The following is a 17,869-nucleotide window of genomic DNA, read 5'->3' as shown; positions in this document are numbered from 1 at the left end:
GCTGCTCTCTTAATCTGATGAACTTGCCTGGCAGAAACCTTCCTCATTCTGCCTTTATCAGCACGAAGACGTCTGTGCTCAGAATCAGCCACAAATCTCTTAACAGTACGGTGATGACGCTTAAGTTTTTGAGAAATATCTAATGTTTTCATCCCTTGACCGAGGCATTGCACTATTTGATGCTTTTCGGCAGCAGAGAGATCCTTTTTCTTTCCCATGTTACTTGAAAACTGTTGCCTGCTCAATAGTGTGTAGCGTCCAGTTTTCCTTTTATTGGGCTCACATGGCAAACTAATTATCACAGGTATCTGAGATTCATTTCAGTGATCCAAAGAACCCTGAGACGCAATACCATTAATGGGTTTCATTAAAAAAAACAAAAAAAATGCTATGACACTTAAAAACAATTTGCATAATAATTTGGAACATAGTGTAGTTCCATTAGCTCTTGCAGCTTCTGCTACCCATCCGGGTTCCAGCACCGTCAGCTGGTTCTCGGCAGTGCCTTTGGCTGAGGTGCCTCCTTCTTGGTATCCGAGTTCCAGCAATGTCTGCAGGTCCTTGGTAGTGCTTTCTAGCACAGGTACCTCCTGCTTAGTAACTGGGTTCCAGCACCGTCAGCTGGTCCTCGGTAGTGCCATTGGCTCTTGTTCAGTGGCGTAGCAACTGTTTGTGGCGCCCGGGGCGGTCGAAAAATTTGCCGCCCCTTTGGTCGCTGATAATCCGGAAGAATCCGAAGAGCCCACACTACACTCAAAGATCTAATTTTTAGTCTACTACTAACTCTGCTGTTATTATTTCTAAATTTCTAGACTTTCATCTTCTTGCAGTTCTCTCTCTCTCATATATATATATATATGTGTATGTATTAGCGTGATGACCCTACTGAACCTCCACCACTGCCCTGCCGAGAGCTGCACCATAAAACAGTGTAAGGAGACCCACGTGTCCTCCCCCTGCACAGACCCACAGTACACCTCCTACAGAGCCCTCATGTTCTCCCCTTGCACAGCCCCCCTCCCCGTGTACCCCCCTGCACAGCCCCTCCATGTCCTCCCCTACACAGCCTCCCGATGTACCCCCCAGCACAGCCCCCCATGTCCTCCTCTGCACAGCCCCCCATGTCCTCTCCCTACAGAGCCCCCCATGTCCTCTGCACAGCCCCCCATGTCCTCTCCCTACAGAGCCCCCCATGTCCTCTCCCTACAGAGCCCCCCCATGTCCTCCTCTGCACAGCCCCATGTCCTCTCCCTACAGAGCCCCCCCATGTCCTCCTCTGCACAGCCCCCATGTCCTCTCCCTACAGAGCCCCCCCATGTCCTCCTCTGCACAGCCCCCATGTCCTCTCCCTACAGAGCCCCCCATGTCCTCTCCCTACAGAGCCCCCCCATGTCCTCCTCTGCACAGCCCCCATGTCCTCTCCCTACAGAGCCCCCCCATGTCCTCCTCTGCACAGCCCCCATGTCCTCTCCCTACAGAGCCCAACTCTTTTGCATAATATCAGCTATATGAAGATGTAGGCAATCCAACTCCAAGGATTAGGGAGCCTCAACTTTAGAATTAGTAAATGGGGGAGAGGGAGTAATTACCTAGATGCCGCCCCCTGTAGCATAACATTACATGATGGAATGAAATTCAAGGGGCAATCACATACCGCGGTGTCTCCCTCCCCTCACAGACATCATGGGCAGGCTGGGCAGCGCTTCCCGCCGTCCCCCTCACTCACCGGCTCCTGTGTCCCGGGATCCGCTCCTCCTGCGTCACCTCAGCCACACGCCACGTGTTCTTCTGGCAGCTCCGACCGAACAACCAGCCCCGAGCGGCCAACACCTCCACCCAGCACCGGCTCAGGAGCGGAAAGCAGCCGGGGCTCCGAGTCCGAGTCCAGCAAGGCAGTGGCGTAGAAGGTAGAAAGCGCCTGCACTGTGCCTCCGCGGAGTCCGCGCTGTTCTCCCAGTCAGAGGAGAGGAATTGAATTGCTGCTGCCGCGCCGCCCCCACACACGTGCCGCCTGGGGCGGACCGCCCCCCCCGCCCCCCCCACGCTACGCCACTGCTCTTGTTCCTTCTGCTGCCCCTCCGGGTTCCAGCACCGTCAGCTGGTTCTCAGCAGTGTCTTTGGCACGGGTACTCCCTCCTGCCCAGCCTGGGTCCAGAACGCCTGCTGTTTCCGGGTTGTGTCAACGTCACTTTGCCACCAATACGTTGTCTTGTCGTGTTGCGGTCAGGTTAGCCGAATCTATGGTGCCTGCAGTTTAGGTGCTTCCTATGTGGGCTGCGGGTTCTGGTAATAAAGGCTGGTTCCGTAGTGCCAATAGGACAAGCACCCCCTGTAAGGACTGTGGGTTTCGGTAACTGCGGCAGGCTCGCGGCCTTGCAACTTTGTTTTTCATGGGTACCTTCTGCTACCCATCCGGGTTCCAGTACCGTCAGCTGGTTCTCAGCAGTGCCTTTGGCTTAGGTGCCTCCTTCTCGGAATCCGAGTTCGAGCAACATCTGCTGGTCCTTGGTAGTGCTTTCTAGCACAGGTACCTCCTGCTTAGTAACCAGGTTCCAGCACCGTCAGCTGGTCCTCGGTAGTGCCATTGGCTCTTGTTCCTTCTGCTGCCCCTCCGGGTTCCAGCACCGTCAGCTGGTCCTCGCTAGTTCCATTAGCTCTTGCAGCTTCTGCTACCAATCCGGGTTCCAGTACCGTCAGCTGGTTCTCGGCAGTGCCTTTTGCTTAGGTGCCTCCTTCTCGGTATCCAAGTTCCAGTAACGTCTGCTGGTCCTTGGTAGTGCTTTCTAGCACAGGTACCTCCTGCTTAGTAACCAGGTTCCTGCACCCTCAGCTGCTCCTTGGTAGTGCCATTGGCTCTTGTTCCTTCTGCTTCCCCTCCGGGTTCCAGCACCGTCAGCTGGTCCTCGCTAGTTCTATTGGCTCTTGTAGCTTCTGCTACCCATCCGGGTTCCAGTACCGTCAGCTGGTTCTCGGCAGTACATTTGGCTTAGGTGCCTCCTTCTCGGTATCCGAGTTCCAGCAACGTCTGCTGGTCCTTGGTAGTGCTTTCTAGCACAGGTACCTCCTGCTTAGTAACCAGGTTCCAGCACCGTCAGCTGGTCCTCGGTAGTGCCATTGGCTCTTGTTCCTTCTGCTGCCCCTCCGGGTTCCAGCACCATCAGCTGGTACTCGCTAGTTCCATTCGCTCTTGCAACTTCTGCTACCCATCCGGGTTCCAGTACCATCAGCTGGTTCTCGGCAGTGCCTTTGGCTTCGGTGCCTCCTTCTTGGTATCCGAGTTCCAGCAACATCTGCTGGTCCTTGGTAGTGCTTTCTAGCACAGGTACCTCCTGCTTAGTATCCAGGTTCCAGCACCGTCAGCTGGTCCTCGGTAGTGCCATTGGCTCTTGTTCCTTCTGCTGCCCCTCTGGGTTCCAGCACCGTCAGCTGGTCCTCGCTAGTTCCATTGGCTCTTGCAGCTTCTGCTACCCATCCGGGTTCTGGGCAGTGCCTTTGGCTAAGGTGCCTCCTTCTCGGTATCCGAGTTCCAGCAACGTCTGCTGGTCCTTGGTAGTGCTTTCTAGCACAGGTACCTCCTGCTTAGTAACCAGGTTCCAGCACCGTCAGCTGGTCCTCGGTAGTGCCATTGGCTCTTGTTCCTTCTGCTGCCCCTCCGGGTTCCAGCACCATCAGCTGGTACTCGCTAGTTCCATTCGCTCTTGCAACTTCTGCTACCCATCCGGGTTCCAGTACCATCAGCTGGTTCTCGGCAGTGCCTTTGGCTTCGGTGCCTCCTTCTTGGTATCCGAGTTCCAGCAACATCTGCTGGTCCTTGGTAGTGCTTTCTAGCACAGGTACCTCCTGCTTAGTAACCAGGTTCCAGCACCGTCAGCTGGTTCTTGGTAGTGCCATTGGCTCTTGCTCCTTCTGCTGCCCCTCCGGGTTCCAGCATCGTCAGCTGGTCCTTGCTAGTTCCATTCGCTCTTGCAGCCTCTGCTACCCATCCGGGTTCCAGTACCGTCAGCTGGCTCTCGTCAGTTCCTCATCCTTCTTGTACCTTCTGCTAAATTTCTAGGTTCAAGCTTTTGGAAATGGTTTTTGGTTATCACTCTTGATCTCCCTGACCACGACCCTGAAGACGACGACCCTGAAGACCACCCCGAAGAAGACGATGACCACGAAAACGATGACCCTGAAGACGACGACCCGGAAGACCACCCCAAAGAAGACCAAAAAGATGACCTTGAAGATGACCAAGAGGACAAAGAACATGAAGACAACCACCAAGATACAGAACAACAAGAGACAGAAGACCAAGAAGCAGAAGAACATTAAGCATAAGACTAAAAATCAGAGCAAAAGATATTATCTAAATTATAAGCAGAAGAAGACTAAGCAGTGTATGGGGGTGAGTCCGTTCCTCCTCGTGGTGCCCCTGGAAAATGCCTGCTGCTGAAGACCAAACTGAACACGGACAAATCCTGTTGTAAATCTTTTATGACAGGCAGAACGGAAGGTGTAATCTTCAAACTTTTATAGATAACAACTACAGGAATGACTGTCACAAATAAGAATATGATGAAGAAAAAGAATAGGAGGAAGATGAAGAAGTAGAATATGAAGAAAAATAATAGTTGAATAAGAAGAATATGAAGAATGTAAAAAAAAAAGAATGATAGGAAGAAGGTGAAGAAGAAGAAGATGAATAAGGTGAAGAAGAAGTTGATGAAAAAGATGCTGCTGCTGCTGAGGATCATGAAGGAGAAAGTGTGGGAGAAGTAAAAAAGGTGAAGAGCATGGAAGTAGTGAAACATACATATCTGACAAAATATAAAAAAGCTTAACATAGTCAATATCTTTGTAACTCCGAACGTCTTAAAAAAAAAAATTAATTCCTGCTATTCCATTTGATTGGGCTAAACCTCTATGCCTTTGTCTCCCCCACCTCCCCCAATACATTCTACATTATTCTTAGTTGTTTTTCTTCATGTAGAATTAACCTACAAGGAAAGAAAGGGTTTTTTTTAATTCCGATATTTCTGTCCCATTGACTTGCATTGGTTTCACGATATCGGATGGTATCGCTCAACACTACTCAGCACTAGTCAGGAGTTATGCCACTGTCACCCCCAGGGGAAATAGTGTGTACTCCTCGTCTCCCGTCGCCCCTTGTGCCTGATGCGGAGGTCAAAATGTCACCCCCTGTTGTCACTCGTCCAGCAGGAGTGAATATGGTGGGGGGTATGAATGAGGAAAATTCTTTCTCTAGTGGTGTGGATGCTGGTTTGGTGGAGGGTGAGGGGGTTATGCGTGTGGTAAATAGTGATACTGTTGGTGTGGATGTGGTCACTGTTTCAGTTGCCTCCCCGGTGGTGGCCGAACCCATTAGGAGTTATGTCATTGTCACCTCCAGGGAAAATAGGGCGTACTCCTCGTCTCTGGGCTCTGGGGACAGCATGTCGCAGCGGCGTCTCCTGGAGGCTCTAAAGAAGAGGGAGAGATCACCAATGGTAGAGGGTCAATAGGTTGATCTATCCTTCTGGATAGAGAGGCATGGCCTCGGGGCCTTCCGAGAGCAAACGGGGGATACAGTGTGGTCCCTCCCAACAGCTGGGTTGGGCAGTGTGCTTAGGAATGTGGTTCGTCTTTGGTAGAGGGGCAGTGATGCGTGTCCTCTAAAGTTGTAGAGCTCCTGCTGAGGATGGGCTTCAAGGCGATTGACATCTATGCCTTGATACATCCCTATTCCATGCCTGAGTTTGATGTCAGCTTTGTTCAGCTGGAGGGGCTTGAGCTCTTCTAGTTGAACGACGAGTTGGCAAAAAATGAGCCCAGCTGGTGAGACTTTTCCATTCAGGCGGTGTCTCGCAAAACCAAGTCAAGAAAGTGACCGCAATGACCTGTAACTAGTCGCTTTCTTGTTATGACATCATTACGTAGCTTGGCCGATATGGAGAGGTGGTGGAGATGCCAAACAAAAACCGTGACGAGTTTGGTATCTGGTCAGGGGCCTGGACGTTTATGGTAAAACTTAAGCGTCTAGATGGTACGGTTGCCACATTCCATCATCTGCCTTCCTGGGTAGGGATCGTATCCTGGTCTTCTACCAGGGGCAACTGAAGCTCTGTCACACTTGCGGCGACCCCACACACTTCAGTGCAAACTGCACTGTGCAGAAATGTGCATTGTGTGGAGATATTGGCCATCTTGCTGCATCTTGTGTGGAGATTAGGTGCCACCTGTGTGATGACTTAGATCACCCATTCAGCCTTTGTCCCGCTCCTTCCCTAATGCAGTCGTGACCCTGGTGTGAGAAAGCCATGAGGCCGATTCTGCTGGGAAAGGGACTAGCAAGGGTGAAGGACCTGAGGGGCCAAGGAGGAAAAGCAATAAAAAGACGCCTGCCAAGCTGAGGTGTCTAGACAAGTTTAGACAGGAGAGGGAGCTGGGGGTTACTGGGGTGGCCCCTGTCCTGGATGCCAGTCTTGCTGCTGAAGCCCCGAGGAATGATGAATTGGATGAGGTCAGGAGGATCCACAGGGAGGAAAGCGCCACTGCCTCCAAATCCTCCCATTATGAAAGAATGGATGAGGATAATAGGCAGTGGCTAGAGGACAAGTGTAAGCTCGGCACCAAGAAGAAGAGAAAGAAGCGAGATAAAGCATCTTCTCCTGCTCTGACCAAGGCACCTAAGGAAGGAAAAACTCTGTTGGTCTTTCTAACCAGTTCCAAGCCCTTGAGAACATCTCTTCCTCTGAGGAGGAAGTGAGGGTGAGATTCCGGCTTTGACAGGGCTTGCAGGGGGTGCCGAGTCTCCTTCTTCTAGGGATGTAAGGTCCTTGGAGGGAGAAACTGGCCCAGAGTCCGGAAACAAGGACGATAAAAAGAAAAAACACCTGGGAATGGATACCTCGCTGTCATTAAAGAGGGGGAAAGATTCCTCCTCTGAGGCAGAGGATAAGGGGAGTGGGAAGAAAAAAGCCATCTAACTCAATCACCAATGATGGTGGTAGCCACTCCGTTGACGCTGGGGTCCATTAATGTGGCCAGCATAAAGTCAAATACAGCCAGATTTGCGCTCTTTGATTTTCTCAGCCGGGTTGAAGCTGACATTTTCTTTCTGCAACAGACCAAGCTGCCAAACATTGCAGATGTGTTTAAAGCTAAGAGGGAGTGGAGACTTGGGCCCTCCTACTGGTCTCTTGCGGCAGAGCCGTATAGCGGAATGGCAGTGCTTTTTACCGCACCGGTGGAATGCCGAAGTGTTATTGAGTTAGAAATGGGGAGGTGCCTGATCTTAGATGTCCTCATTAAGCGACAAGAGCTCCAGCTCATTAACATCTATGGTTCCCAATGTAAGTGGGACCGGAAGTGTCTCTTTATGAGGATCAAGTCCTACATTTTTACTAGTTGGCAGGTTGTCTTTGGAGGGGACTTCAATACTATCACGAGGCCCCGAGATAGAGGAGGTTCCAGAGACAAGCTGACTTATGATAGCTTCGCCCTTAATAGTATAGCTAGTGAGGCTCGCCTGGTGGATGTCCATATTCTGCATACCCCAGGCCACGACGGGTTCACCTATCATAGGGGTAACTGTAGGTCCGGAATAGACAGTTTTCATTTGAAGGAGGAAGCTGTCTCTTCAGCAGTGTCTGTTGTTGAGGTGGAGTTCTCCAACCAATGTTTAATTTTGTTTTCTCTGAATGTTACAGTGACCCTCCAGATGGGAAGAAGCTTTTGGAGGCTCAAGTCGTCTCTCTTAGAAGAAGCGGAGATAAGACAGTCCTTTGAGGATTTTCTTCAGAGCCAGGTACCCTTACTGGATCTTTGTAGTAGTAAGTCAGAGTGGTGGGAGACATTCAAGAAAAGGGTGGCGAGATTCTTCCGCCAGCTGCCGAGCATCAGGAGGCTGAGCAGGTACCATCTGTATCAGGGTCTGAGGAGGAAAGTCGAGCATCTTGTCTCGAGATCTTCAGAGTGAAATCTATGCTTATGAGGTGTTTGTACGATAGACATGAATCTTTGGTTTTTGAGAGGCATTACGGGAAGTACCGCTCGCCCGACCCTGAATAGTGAATAGTAAAGTAGAACTGGACAGGTCGACACTACAGGGTCCCTGAGGCGATCCAGGTCAGGGATCATGGAGGTTGTCAGATCCTTCTACTCGCACCTCTTGGGGAAGAGTAGAGTTGAGCGAAACAGGTCGGTCAGATTCAAAAGTCGCCGACTTTCGCCAAAGTCGGGTTTCATGAAGCGAAACCCGACCACAGTGTGAAGTCGGCCATGCGGTCGGCGACCCAAGCGCCAAAGTCGGGTTTCGCCGAATGCTTGCACGTGACTTTTTTCAGCCAATGAGAGAAGCGGAGCGTAGCATATCGGGATCGTAGCTGGAGTGGGAGTGGCAGAGAGAGAGGGAGATGAGAGAGAGAAGAGAGAGAGAGATTTCGCCGCCTCTCGGGTTAAAATTCATGCCAGGTGTGTTTACAGTCCTCCACTCACTGCCGACTTTTCTCCCTATTGACTTGCTTTGGGTTTCGTGTTTCTCGACTTTTCCCTATAGTCGGCCGATTTCGTTCGACTCGACTTTTGAGAAAGTCGGGTTTCATGAAACCCGACTCGACCCTAAAAAAGGCAAAGTCACTCATCTCTAGGGAAGAGGGATCTTGATTGGGATGAGATGTCGGCTTTCCTGGCTGAAGCCGTCCCCGAAACAGGGGCATACCCCTCTTTTGACGCTTTGACAGAGATGATCAGGGAAGAGGAAGTTAAGTTGGCAATTGAAGGGCTTGCCCCCCAAAATTGACTGGTCCAAATGGCTTAACACCTAAATTCTAGAATACCTTTAAGGACGATTTGGTTCCCCTCTTGACTGCGGTATTCAATGACTATCTTTCCTCGGGCACTCTACAAAAGTCAATGAGGAGGTCTGCCCTGGTCATCTTTTCAAAGGGTAAGGACCCATCTTGCATTGAGAATTGGCATCCCATAGCGCTTCTCAATGCAGACAGGAAGGTTCTAGCAAAGGTGCTGTTTAATCTGTTGGTGAAATTTGCACCCCGACTCCTTTCGGAAGCCCAGCATTGCTCGGTTCCAGGCCGCAGCACATTTAGTGATGTGCTCTGTGTCTGAGAGGCAATGGAGCAGTGTAGGACTGGTCACTGGAAGGGGTACATGCTGTCACTGGACCAGGCAAAAGCGTTTGATCGGGTTAATCTCGAGTACCTGTGGTTTGTCCTTCTGAGATATGGCCTGCCCGGGGGGTTTGTTGATTGTCTTAAGACCTTGTATGGTGGGAAAGAGAGTTTCCTGCTTGTGAACAGTTGGAATGGCAGCTCTTTTGAGGTTGGATCTGGTGTTCACCAGGGTAGTCCCTTGAGCCCGCTGCTGTACGTGTTTGCGATTGACCCACTTCTTAGGAGGGTGGAGCGTGGACTGTTGGCCGAGATCGGGATGGACCAGGCAGCACCAGAAGCCACTCTGAGGGTGGTGGTGTATGCCGATGATGTCACTGTTTTTGTTTTCCTCTCACGAGGAGGCAGGGTGGCTGATGTCAGAGGTAGATCGCTACTCGGAGGCATCCGGGTCAAGATCAACCAGGATAAGTGTGAGAGTCTCTCGCTGGGAGGAGATCCTTGTTTTGTTCTCCCGGACACCCTTGCAGAAACCAAAGTCTCTGCAAAAGTCCTTGTCATCGAATTTGGCCAGGGGGATTACCCCAAACAAAATTGGGACAGCAGGCTAGAGATCGCCACTCAAGAGGTGAACCAATGGAAGGGTTGGTCTTTGACCCAAAGGGAAAGGGTAGACCTGATCAAAACTTACCTGCTCCCTTTACTGATTTATCTGGGTAGTGTGTGCATCTTGCCAAAGTCTCTCTGGACTTGGGTCTACAGTTTGTTCTTCCAACTGTTATAGGGGAATAGACTGAACCTGGTCAAAAGGGAGGTTACTTACCGTACGAGCAGACTAGGAGGGTTGGGTATGGTCAACCCTGTGGTATTCCTTGTGGATACCTTCATTAAGATCAATATTGCAAACCTCTGGAAAGAGAGGGCTCCTCCATGGGTATTCTCCTGTAGGGGATGGTTTCAGACTTTCTTCCAGGAATGGGAGACAGGAGGGCAAGTGAAGGATCTTCGCACATCGCATGGACATCTTCCGGCTTACGCTACCTTGGTTCTGAAGGTAATTCGCCGGAGGGGTCTGTGAATGAGGGAGATCAGGACTCTGCCAAGGAAACTCCTTGACAATAGGGTTCTGTTGACCCATGTCCAGAGGCCTCTGGTACTCAGGGATTGCCCAAGTCGGGATCTTGTGGTGGGTTTGCATCTTTTGAATTCTATCAGGATCCCCTCGAAGTTTTGGGACTTGGCTTGGCACTGCTTCCATGGGAAACTGTGTGTGAGGGACAATCTGAAGTGTAGGAGCTTTGAGGACAGGAACTGTCCTCGAGAGCATTGTGGTACCGTGCTGAAAACCATGGACCACTTTCTGCTTCATTGTCTCTTCAACACAGAGGTGTGCAACAGGGTGGGTGCCTCCTTTGGCTAGTCTCAGCTGGCTGGTCTCTCCTATGCTGAATGGACCTACGGAGCATTCGGAAACCTTGGTGGTCGGGACTGCTGCACCTTATTTCTAGTTAGCACAGTGGTTAGGTATCACACGTGGAATGCGAGGTGCTTAGTATCGACACAACGGAAAATTCTCCCAGTGGATGATGTATTTAGGACCTACTCGGTGATCTGGTGAAGATGTGCTCTCTGGAGTATGAGAGACTGGGCACACATAGGGCCACTCTCCTCTGGAAGAGCTTTTCTTTTAGTGTGCCCTAGTCTGGTCATCTCCTTTCCTGGTGGTGCGCTGCTGCTGACACTGTAGATTTTTGTTTTGTGTGATCGGTATACAGTGATGTAGGGCTGCAGGCGCCGAACTTGGGCTTTGTTTGCATTTATTATAGTGTTTGTTTATATATATATATATATATATATATATATATATATATATATATATTGTATATAGGGATATAGATTTGGGTGTAGGTGTTAGGTTGGGTGGTGGGAAAAGGACGGAGGTGGGTTTATCTTGAGGTACTATGGGACACTGGGGTGTTTGGGGAAAAAATTGGCACTGCCTGATCTGGCCCATGGACATAGGACATGGACTGAGGCATGAGACGCAGGACCAGCTCTCAGGTCAGTGCAGAGGTTGGGAATGGTGGACTTGAGTGTGGGGTGTATAGTTTAGTCTTGTCTTATATATATTTGTATAATTTGTGTTTGTATGTGTGTACGTATATATACAGTATATGTATGTATTTAAAAAAAAAAAAAGTTTAGGTATATAATTTTTCTTTGCTATTGTTTATTTATTGGATGTTATTATTTTTGCTGACTGGACCAGAAGGTGAAAGTAGTTATTATTAGTTATTATTCTGTATATATAATATGTGTATGAGGAGAGAATGAGAGGCTGGGCCAGTGTTCATTATTTTCTGGCTGATATTTTTGTTCTGTTTATGGTATTACTATTATGTTTTCCATTTTTATAATAAAAGATCTACGGGATGTAACTCAGGATCAGTAATGTAAGGTATGTACACAGTGACTGCACCAGCAGAATAGTGAGTGCAGCTCAGGAGTATGGTATGCGCACATGTTGCGTATTTGCCTGTGGAATTTTCTATGCAGATTCTGCATCTCTTGGCAGAAAACGCTGTTAAAAATCCACACGTTTTTGATGCTTTTTTTATGCGTATTTTCATGTGTTTTTTCATGCGGACTTGTATGCGTTTTTGTAAGCTAAATAAAGATATATTATTTAACAAAAAAAAAAAAGAATTGTGGTGTCATTTTCTTGTCCATCCTCTTCTTTTACATACTACATTGAAGAATAATGTTTACACACAGATAGATAGATATTACCAAGCCCGATGTTTAGTAATAAACATAATAAAATGGTATATAAAGAGTTAAATAAAGACACACACACACAAACTCTGCGTTAGGACGGGGTCACATTTGCAAGAAACGTGCATGAGTCTCTTGCTAATCAGTACCTGGCAAGTGTGACCCTGGCCTTAACCACAATATCTGTTTAATTTAAAAAAAAAATGAAAAAAAAATGGCAAGGGCTCCTGCGCATTTTTTTGCGCCAGAGAGGGAAAGCCAGCGACTGGGGGCCAATGTTTATAGCCTAGGAAGGGGTTAATTACCCATGGATCTTCCCAAGCTATGAATATCAGCCCGCAGCTGTATATTTAGCCTTTATTGGCTATTAAAATAGGGGGACCCTCCTAAAAAAACAACGTGAGGTCCCACTATAATTAATATTGAGAAAAGGCTATAGAGACAGCTGCGGGCTGATATTAATAGCCTAGGAAGGGGCCATAGATATTGGCTCACCCTGGCTACAAACACCAGCTCACTGCCACCCCAGAAATGGCGCACCTCTAAGATCTGCCAATTCCGGCACTTAGCCTCTCTCTTCCCACTGCCGTGTAGCGGTGGCATATGGGGTAATATTTATGGGGTTGATTTCACCTTTGTATTGTAAGGTGACATCAAGCCCGGCATAGTAATGGAGAGGCAGCAATAAGATAACTATCCATTACTAATCCTATAGTTATTAAGGGGTTAAATAAACACACAGCCAGAATAAAGTATTTTAATGAAAAAAAACACTAAACACAGTTGTTTCATATTTATTGTACTCGTAATTCCTGCGACGCCCTCGATCACCTGTAAAAAAATAATAAACCAACAATATACTCCCTGTTCCGATGTAATCCATTTAATAATAAGTGTCCCATGATGATCTCCCCTATAGAGCTGTCACATCAGGAGATGTGACCGCTCTAAAGGGCCTCCAGTGACACACTGACAGGAGATAATGGCTCCTGCAGCGTTATCACTGAGGGTTCATTGGAGTTCATGCTTTCACTACGGCATTGCTGCGTGAGAATTTTCCCACACAGCGGCGCCGCAAGTGAAAGCATGAACTTCACTGACCTCTGACAGCAGAGTGATCCACTGTGGGAGGATACCTGCCATCATTGTATCACCGGAAGCCCCTGGAGAGCGGTCACATCTGCTGATGTGATATCTCTACACGGGAGATCGTCGTGGGACAATCGTTATTACATGGATTATGTCAGAACAGGGAGTATACTATTGGTTTATTATTTTATTTTTTTACAGGTGATCGAGGGCGTTGGGAATTAGCTGTATGGTGAGTATGTACTGTATATGTGTGTATGTGGGGTTTTTTTACACTTGAACACAGTCACACCTGTCACTGTAGCAGGCATAGCCAGATGGGACTAGTAGTCCCATCGGACGATGCCTACCTACACACAGACTCTCGCACACACACACGCACAGACACGCACATATTCACCGCACACATAGTCTCCGCCCACATTCCACCCACACACTCTTCCTTCTCCTGATCTGCAGCATTTCTCGCACACAACTCTGCAGCAAAACCTCAGATCTTTTTAAACCTGCGGATTTGCTGCGGATTTGCCTGACTCAATGGTAGTCAATGGGTGCAGAAACGCTGTAGATCCGCAAAAAGAATTGACATGCTGCGGAAAATAAAACCCTGCAAATCTGTGAGTATTTTTCTGCAGCATGTGCACAGCAATTCTCCATTTCCCATTGTCTAAAATTGGTGGTGAACTACACTGCGGATTTGATGCAATGCTGCGGAAACGCATCAAAATCCGCAACGTGTGCACATAGTCTAATACAGGATGTAAGTGAGGATTAGTACAGGATCAGTAATGTAATGTATGTAGACCAGGGGCGGACATACCGGACATGCAGTTGCACCGGGGCCCCGAGCAGGAGGGGGCTCAGGAAAAATTAACGACGGTGCATAATCGATCACAGAGCGGCAGCATCATCGCTAACATGAGAGGCCGGCTCGCTCTGCTGCACACTACATACGATTTTGCTGAGGTGCCCCTTCCTCAATTGTTAGCGCTGATTCTGTCCGGTCTCATCTATGTGGAGATGCAGGGAGAAGGGAGCGTGAAACTGAGTCTCACAGCATGTGATTCCCTCTGCTGCTGACCCCTGAGGGGGTGTTGGGAGGGAGGCTGCTGAAGCAGGACATTAGCCATGTCTTGATCACTAGGGGGTCTCTTGTGTGCCCCCTCATACAGCTTTGTTAAGTTATAGGCACTGCATAGTGATATTTGTGCCTCATTGCCTGTCAGCCAATCACAGGCTTTTCTTTATAAGCACATCTCTGATTGGCTGACAGGTGATGATATTCAAGTGTCTTCTGTGTCCTGAAGTCACAGCTTGGAGCAGGAAGCTTCAGCAGAAGAGACTGTAGACCAGACTGGCAGGATGGTAAGACACAGGAGCGGACATACTGCCGCTGCAGCTCAGGTCCCCAAGGTGAAGGGGGGCTCTTTTAGGCCCCAGGGCCGTAAGGGACACCAGCACGCTATGGGGCTCGTGAGTCAGGAGGGCCCTGTTCCAGTGCAAGTTATGGCACCAGCCCCCCCATGCTATAAACTGAAATACTTACCTCTCCCTATTCCTCCACAGCTCCAGTGTTCATGACTCTCTGGCATCTCAGGGCAGAACGTGCAATGACTTCACTACAGCGTGCCCTCTGCTCTGTGCACTGCAGAGTCATAAGATACTGATGAGCCTGGAGCAACAGAGCCTGGATCAGCAGGAAAGAGAGAGGTAAGTATTTCATTATTTTTTTTAATGTATGCAGCATTATATGGGGTCCATTATTCTGTATGGAGCAATATATGGGGCCCTGTCATGATCTGCTGAGTTTGTGGGATCAGGTAGTTTAGAGGTTAATCTGGACAGCCTCACTCTGATATTCTGGGAGGCTTTTTATAGCCTCATTGTGGGCTCACTCCTCGTCGCTTATACTCAGACCCTTGGCCGAGTGTGTGTGACCCTGGTGTGCTCAGTGACTGTGATACTTTGTGCTTGTTTGGCTTTGATCCGGTTCTGTCCCTGTTACGAGTTCTACCTGTTCCTTTTGTACTGCTCTGCTATCCCCGTGTATGACTCTTTTGCCTTAGACCTGACTACGCTCTGATTTACCCTTTTGTACTACGCTGCTATCTCTGTGTATGATTCTTTGCTTACGTCTGACTATTCTCTGCTTGTCCCTCTGGTACCGCGCCGCCCTCTCTGTGTACGACCCCTTGTTTGTCTGACCTGAGTTTTCCTAGCCTTTACTCCAGGATTCCTGTAATAGAATCCTACAGTCATCTCCCACAGCAGGACCCTAAGCCACGCCCCCTGTGGTCACATGATCGCAGGTCCTTGTACTTCTTACTATCTTCAGTATCGCAGGTCCTGTTGTCGGAACTTTCCCTGCAGTTTCAGACCCCGGGCCCTCCCGTAGTCTGGGTGAGTTACCCTGCTCAGCCACGGCAGTCCGCCGGCACTGACAGGATCCTGATAGGACCATTACACTGTATGTAGAACTATGTGGTGCCCATACTGTATGGAGCAATTTAGGGGGCTCATTATAGTATATGAAGTAATGTATGGGGTCCATTATACGATAAGGAGCATTATATGGGGTCCATTATTCTGTATGGAGCAATATATGGAGCTCATTATTCTGTATGGAGTGCTATGTGATGCCCATAATACTGTATGGAACAATATATAGGGCTCATTTTTTCTGTATGGAGCAGTATATGGAGTTTATTATTCTGCATGGAGCACTATTTGGTGCCCATAACACTGTATGGAGGACTATGTGGTGCCCATAATACTGTATGGAGGACTATACTGTCCGGTTTCTGAGCTACTGTAGAATTTACAATAGATATCACTCATGTAATGTAACATGTAAAATCTTTAGCGTTGCACTATACCTATATTTCTTATCTGTGCATCGTGAATCGTGGTATGTGTTAAAGGGGCCAGCTGAGACTCTTTCATCCGGGGCCCACAAAAACCTGGTGCTGGCCCTGTCTGACTGTCTGTACATGGGTATATATGTTTATTCATGTGTGTGCATGTGTTTATGCATGCGAGTGCATGTATGTGTGTGTTTATGCATGTGTGTGTCTGCGTCTGTGTTTATGAATGTATGTATATGCAAATGTGTAAGTATATGTGTATATACGTGTGTGTGTGTGTGTGTGTGCGTGCATGTATGTATGTGTATGTATATACACTGCTCAAAAAAATAAAGGGAACACTTAAACAACAGAATATAATTCCAAGTAAATCAAGCTTCTGTGAAATCAAACTATCCACTTAGGAAGCAACACTATTTGACAATCAATTTCACAATCTTTTGTGCAAATGGAGCACAACCCCCATCTGTGGACGTTGGGCACTCAGACTATCCTCATGGAGTTGGTTTCTAACCGTTTGTGCAGACACATGCACTTTTGTGGCCTGCTGGAGGACATTTTGCAGGGCTCTGGCAGTGCTCCTCCTGTTCCTCCTTGCACAAAGGCAGAGGTAGTGGTCCTGCTGCTGGGTTGTTGCCCTCCTACGGCTCCCTCCACATCTCCTGGTGTACTGGCCTGTCTCCTGGTAGTGCCTCCAGCCTCTGGACACTACACTGACAGACACAGCAAATGTTCTTGCCACAGCTCGCATTGATGTGCCATCCTGGATGAGCTGCACTACCTGAGCCACTTGTGTGGGTTGTAGATTCCTTCTCATGCTACCACAAGTGTGAAAGCACAGCCAGCATTCAAAAGTGACCAAAACATAAGCCAGAAAGCATTGGTACTGAAATGTGGTCTGTGGTCCCCACCTGCAGAACCACTCCTTTATTGAGGGTGTCTTGATAATTGCCAATAATTTCTATCTGTTGTCTATTCCATTTGCACAGCAGCATGTGAAATTGTCAATCAGTGTTGCTTCCTAAGTGGACAATTTGATTTCACAGAAGTTTGGTTTACTTGGAGTTATATTCTGTTGTTTAAGTGTTCCCTTTATTGTTTTGAGCACTGTATATACGTGTGTGTGTTTCTGTAAATGTGAACATATTTTTTTGGGTTCTTGTATGATACTTTAATTGTAAAGAATAGGAAAAGCAACCAGGCTCTTTAAAAGGGTTATTCACTAAATAATCAAGTTATCTCTGATCAATAGGATCCAACCACTGCCCCCCGATATTCTGAGAACGAGGATCTTAAGTATAGTCCTGAATGAACTAGAGTTGTGCATGCTCGGCCTCTGCTCTCTTCATTATCTATAGAGCTGCTGAGCACTGCTCTCGGCTGATTCCATCAGTTCCATAGACAATGAATAGAGCAGAAGTCAAGCATGTGCCCCTCCAGTCTACTCAAGGCTGAGCTACAGTCCTGTTCTTGGAATTGCTGGGGGTCTTAGTGGTCAGTCCCCCAAAAGTCAGTATGTAATCCCTTATCATTGGGACTGGGGATTACTTGATTTATTTGGGGAATAACCCTTTATCAGATACCAGATGGTGTAGATATCAGACATATAATATAATACATACATGGTTGGGCACAGCAGAACCGAATACTAATGGAGATAAATGTCTCCATCTCAGTAACAAAATATAAATATATCTATTTTTTGTGGTGTGGGGGGCCCAAATAAAACTTTTGCTATCGTGTTATGTGAACTCCAAGTACGTCCCTGCTTGCAGGGCGCCAGTAATGAAGGCAATTTGGTCTGTTGCTCAGAGCCCGAAGCTCCGGGGGTTCCATAGCCAGATTCCCCTCATCATAAGCGACATGCCAGGCAGGGAGGGGGCCCAGTCATATTTCTTGCACAGGGGCCCCAAGCTGTCATTGTCTGCCCCTGATGTACACAGTGACTGTACCAGCAGAATAGTGAGTGCAGCTGTGGAGTATAATACAGGATGTAACTCAAAATTAGTATAAGTTATATCATACATTTAA

The sequence above is a fragment of the Dendrobates tinctorius genome, unplaced genomic scaffold, assembly GCF_039654945.1.
Source record: "Dendrobates tinctorius isolate UK_male_01 unplaced genomic scaffold, ASM3965494v1 ptg000028l, whole genome shotgun sequence".
NCBI lineage: Eukaryota > Metazoa > Chordata > Amphibia > Anura > Dendrobatidae > Dendrobates > Dendrobates tinctorius.
This window is presented reverse-complemented; position numbering follows the sequence as displayed.